This window comes from Bubalus bubalis, chromosome 12 (assembly GCF_019923935.1).
Source record: "Bubalus bubalis isolate 160015118507 breed Murrah chromosome 12, NDDB_SH_1, whole genome shotgun sequence".
Taxonomy (NCBI): domain Eukaryota; kingdom Metazoa; phylum Chordata; class Mammalia; order Artiodactyla; family Bovidae; genus Bubalus; species Bubalus bubalis.
Genome location: NC_059168.1, coordinates 14,225,930 through 14,231,929, shown reverse-complemented (window position 1 = coordinate 14,231,929; position 6,000 = coordinate 14,225,930).

Below are 6,000 nucleotides of genomic sequence, written 5' to 3'. Positions count from 1 at the left end.
ACAGAGAATGAGATAGCTGGATGGCATCACCGACTTGATGGACATGAGTTTGAGTGAACTCCGGGGGTTGGTGATATACAGGGAGGCCTGAAGTGCTGCAATTCATGGGGTCACAAAGAGTTGGACGCGACTAAGCGACTGAACTGAACTGAACTGAACTGATACTGATTTTAGGGGTTGGGTAAATTTGCACATGAGGCATTTAAGAGTGGGTTTTTCTAATCCCTGTAATTTTCTAACTTTTCTGAGTTTCCTCATTGGTTTTCAAAGCCAATTATTTTGGAGGCTTATATCTCCTGTGTATGATCTAGAGGTTGGGCTGACTGATATGGAGTTTGAATCCCTCAGTCCTCAGAGAAGAGATCTCTGAGGAGTGATCATTTTTGCTTGTGAATCACCACAGTTGGGATAAGCCTTTCCCTTGGCAAGACCATCCCTCTGCCTCTTCAATGTGTCTCAATTCTGTGCTTTTACACTTTCTTGTGGAGGCTCTGTTCATCTAGTTTCCAGGTCTCTTTCCAAGGGAATTATTCCAAATGTAGTTGTAGATTGGTTGGGTCCATGGGAGGAGGTGAGTTCAGGATCTTCTTACATTACCACATAGAGCCCTCCCCTCAATGATTCTTTTCACCATGAAACACATTAAGTAAATGCCATAAAGAAGTAATACCTCATTATGATTTTAGGCAAAGTCTCATCAATTTACTTGACAGAACAGTTTGTAATCAGAAAATTGCACATGGAACAGATTTGCACAACTTATTTGGAAGAGCCCCAAACATTTTGCCTTGTGTACCTATGCTAAGGGTTACCCCAGTGTCTCAGTGGTAAAAGAATCCATCTGCAATGCAGGAGATGCAGGAGACATGGGTTTGATCCCTGGGTTTGGAAGATCTCCTAAGAGCATGGCAACCCACTCCAGTATTCTTGCAGGAAACCATGAACAGAGGAGCTTGGCAGGCTACAGTCCATGGGATCACAAAGAGTCAGACATGAATGAAGCCACCGAGCATGCATGCATGCTCATATGCTAAGCAAGAAGGGTGAAGAAGCAGCATGATTCTCTAGTCTCCTGTATATGTGTATGATTCCATACATTTCAAAATGTTCTTATACTTAGTTTTTATTTTATTTTGTTCCAATTATATTTTTCTTTTCATTATTGAGTACATTTTGAATGTAAGATATCCACATCCCACCGAATGTTAAAATATTTATGAACATAATGATGCAGAAAGAAAATTCTGCCTTCCAAGCTACACCAACTACCACTTATTATCAGTTTTTCTTTTCCTTCTTTAGTGAGTACAATAAACCTTCTTTACATTACATTGTAAGTACACGTTTTATTTATTCTTTTAAAAATCATTAAATATTGGGAACTCCCTGGAGGTCCAGTGGATAGGACTTCTTGCTTCCTCTGCAGGAAGTATGGGTTCAATTCCTGATTGGGGAACTAAGATCCTGCAAGCTCCATGGCATGGCCAAATTTTCTTTTTTAATGCTGTATATTATGTATATAATGTTACTTCAATATGAATTGACACTTTTTTGGTGAAATTATTTGTGTATTTTGGCTTGAAATGTATCTTGATTTTTCTCATTGAAATTAATGGAATGTTTACCCATTTAACATCTTTTCAGTTAGTAGGCTTTTGAGGAATGAGTTAAAGTTGTTAGATGATAGAATCCACTGCAATCCAGGAGACCCTGGTTTGATTCCTGGGTTGGGAAGATCCCCTGGAGAAGGGATAGGCTACCCACTCCAGTCTTCATGGGCTTCCTTGGTGGCTCAGACAGTAAAAAATCCTCCTGCAATGTGGGAGACCTGGATTTGGTCTCTGGGTCAGGAAGATCCCCTGAGGAGGGCATGGCAACCCACTCCAGTATTTTTGCCTTTAGAATCCCCATGGACAAAGAAGTCTGGAGGGCTACAGTCCATGGGGTCACAAAGAATCAGACATGACTGAGCAACTAAGCACAGGTGATAGATGTCCTGGTATTTTTGTTTATAATGATTTAGCTACTATATAACAATAATCGTTAGAGCTAAGAAGTAGACTCTTCCCCCGACCTGCAAATACATTAAGTTATATAACCACAACTGATTCGCATTGTTGTACAGCAGAAACCAACACAACATTGTAAAGCAATTATCCTCCAATTAAAAAAAATCAACAGACATGAGTAAAAAAAAAAAAACTGAAAAAAAGAAGATAGTTATACACAGAAAAAATTGTGAGTTATAATTTATATATATTAGTTGGTCAAGTGTAAAATCACAAAGTGTGTATTAAATACAAATTTAAAACCAGTTATCTGATCTATTAGTTTTGGTTGCCAGTGTTCAGTATTGTTTGTTGGTGGTCAACATCCAAATCCCTCCCTTCTCTGATCTCCTTTCCAGGACTGGCCTGAAGAACATTCCCTTGAAGTTAGGGTTCTGGACATGATTTAGGTTCTTCCAGTGAGAGACACTCCCCTGAGGCTTAGAATACGAAAGGGAGATGGTCAGCCTACTTGCCCTGGTGGTGGCCATGTGAGGGCTCTGCAAAAGCAAGCCTTCGTAGCTGCCAGAACCTACTTTCCACTGTGTGTTCACCAGCTTCATGGGACATGTTAAAATGCTGATGGCGGTTTCTAGTCCTCTGCATCGCAGTTGCAGTGGTGTGACTATGAAGTCAACAGTGAGGTGATTTTGAAGCCCAGTAGCAGTGTCTTGAATTTACTCCAGCCCCTTCCAACAATTTTTTAATTCCCTGCATGACAAATCTTTCTGCTAGAAATAATTCAAGTAGTTTCTATTTTCTGCACTAAACTGTGACTAACTTCCATCCCAGCATGTGCATGCACATACACACACCCTGTGTAAATTTTAGTTCTTGTGGGATTATCAATGAAAGCTTCCTGGCCACAGCATGGTCACATGAGGTACTCCATGAAGGGTACATGATGTACCTTTGGAGAGTTTTTCTTCTAGGAACATGACTTAATCAGTGGTTGAATTCTTTTCGGAGAATGATCCCTTCATAGAGGAATCTACTTCTTATATTGCAAGAACTGCTGCTGCTGCTAAGTCGCTTCAGTTGCGCCCAACTCTGTGCGACCCCACAGACGGCAGCCCACCAGGCTCCCCCGTCCCTGGGATTCTCCAGGCAAGAACACTGGAGTGGGTTGCCATTTCCTTCTCCAATGCAGGAAAGTGAAAGTGAAGTTGCTCAGTCGTGTCTGACTCTTTGTGACCCCATGGACTGCAGCCTACCAGGCTCCTCCTTCCATGGGATTTTCCAGGCAAGAGTACTGGAGTGGGTTGCCATTGCAAGAACTAAGGCATGGATAAATCTAGAGCTGCTGAAATACCCTGCCTGAGAATGAAGCAGAAGAAAGCAGAGCTATTAGATGATGAGTGGGACAGTCTAGTGATGATGTTTGGAACCTTGGATCCAGGGCTGAAGCTACCTTTGCTTGAAGCTACCTTTTGGACTTCCCAATATGAATATAAATATATAATATATATTTTTCTTGCTTAAGCTAGTTTGAGATTGGTTTCTATCACTTATATCTTAAAAACTACTGCTGATTATAGTATTATCATACCTATTTTACTAACGTAGAAAATCAGTCTCAGAAAGGTTATCAGATGCTCAAAGTAATACAACTCAATATTATGGTAGGGGAAAGAACTCATGTTTAGTTGCAAATCTATTATCTTAACAGTTATGCTATACTGCTTTTAAGGAATTCACATTATAACAGAAGAAATGGCCATGTGAACAGAAACTTGTGAGAACTGTGGTAAGTGATTTAGTACAGATGCAGAAAGTACCATGAACACATGGAAGAGAGTAATTAATTCTTTCTGGGAAAGATAGGAAAGGTCAGTGTGAACTAGGTTTGGAAGAATGCTTAGGAATTTTCCAAGCAGATAAGATGAATTTTGGTGTTACATAAATAAGAATTCCTGAATCTAAAAATTTAGATATTTCCAAGGTGGTTCCCTCTGTTTGTTTTAGCTCTTCTGTTATGACCCAGAAATCCCACTGCTGGGCATACACACTGAGGAAACCAGAATTGAGAGAGACATATGTACCCCAATGTTAATCACAGCACTGTTTATAATAGCCAGGACATGGAAGCAACATAGATGTCCATCAGCAGATGAATGGATAAGAAAGCTGTGGTACATATACACAATGGAGTATTACTCAGCCATTAAAAAGAATAGATTTGAATCAGTTCTAATGAGGTGGATGAAACTGGAGCCTATTATACAGAGTGAAGTAAGCCAGAAAGAAAAGCACCAATACAGTATACTAACGCATATATATGGAATTTAGAAAGATGGTAACAACAACTCTTTATGCGAGACAGCAAAAGAGACACAGATGTATAGAACAGTCTTTTGGACTCTGTGGGAGAGGGAGAGGGTGGGATGATTTAGGAGAATGGCATTGAAACATGTATAATATCATATGTGAAACGAATTGCCAGTCCAGGTTCAATGAATGATACAGGATGCTCGGGGCTGGTGCACTGGGATGACCCAGAGGGATGATACGGGGAGGGAGATGGGAGGGGGGTTCAGGATGGGGAACACATGTACACCCGTGGCAGATTCATGTCAATGTATGGCAAAACTGTTACAATATTGTAAAGTAATTAGCCTCCAATTAAAATAAATAAATTTATATTAAAAAAAAAAGTTAGTTGCAGGGGGAAAAATAAATAAAACACACAACCTCTAAAATAAATAAATAAATAAATAAATATTTAGATATTTATGCCATTCACTTTGGAGAAGGCAATGGCACCCCACTCCAGTACTCTTGCCTGGAAAATCCCATGGATGGAGGAGCCTGGTAGGCTGCAGTCCATGGGGTCGCTAAGAGTCGGACACGACTGAGCGACTTCACTTTTCACTTTCATGCACTGGAGAAGGAAATGGCAACCCACACCAGGGTTCTTGCCTGGAGAATCCCAGGGACGGGGAGCCTGGTGGGCTGCCGTCTATGGGGTCGCACAGAGTCGGACATGACTGAAGTGACTTAGCAGCAGCAGCCATTCACTTATTTGTATAATCTGCCTATATTATAATCTAGAATTTTAAAAATCCATTTCTCATAAAGCTCTATAATAACAACAAAAAATCAAAATATTAGTTTCATTGGGAACACATTGTGTTCCTTGGAGAACACAACCTTGACCTGTAACCCTATTAGACTAACTAATACTTTTCTCTTGGATTGAACTGGTTTACCCAGAATAAGGTGGGGGAGCAAAAATACTTCAAGTCTTCCCTCTTTCAATTACAGTGCCAGAGCTTGTTTCTATAAGCAACACTCAGAGGAGAGAAGATTGCTAGTATTACAGTGAAGACAAGACAAGAGACAAGACCCCAGACTGCATATGCATTTATCCTTCCCCAAATCTCACTCTCCTCCCTACCAGATACCTGATACCTAACATTTTGTGTGACTTTTTGGCCAATGTTTTTGAGATTCACCCACATTATTGTACATATGTTTCCTTTGCATTGATGAATAGTGGTCCAAAGTATAGCTATACCACAATTTTTTTTTAAATTCATTCACCTGTTGGTGAACATTTGAGTTGCTTCCAGTTTTGGACTATAATGAACAATGTTGCTTTAAGCATTCAATTACATGTTTCGTGTGGACATGTGTTTCCTTTCTTCTTAGGTAAATACTTAAATGAGAGGAATTACTGGATCACATGATACATGTGTATTTAATTTTATAAGGTACTATATACTGTTTTCCAAAGTGGTTGTACTATTTCACACCTCAATGTGTGAGATTTCAAGTTGTTACACATCCTTGTCAACACTTAGAACTTTCACTCTTTTAAATTGTAACCACTCTTGTGGGAATGTGGTAGTATCACATTGTGTTTTAGCTTACATCTTTCTGATGACTAATAATGTTGAGCATATTTTCATGTGTTTATTGGGTATTTGTAGATCTTCTTTGTGAAATGTCT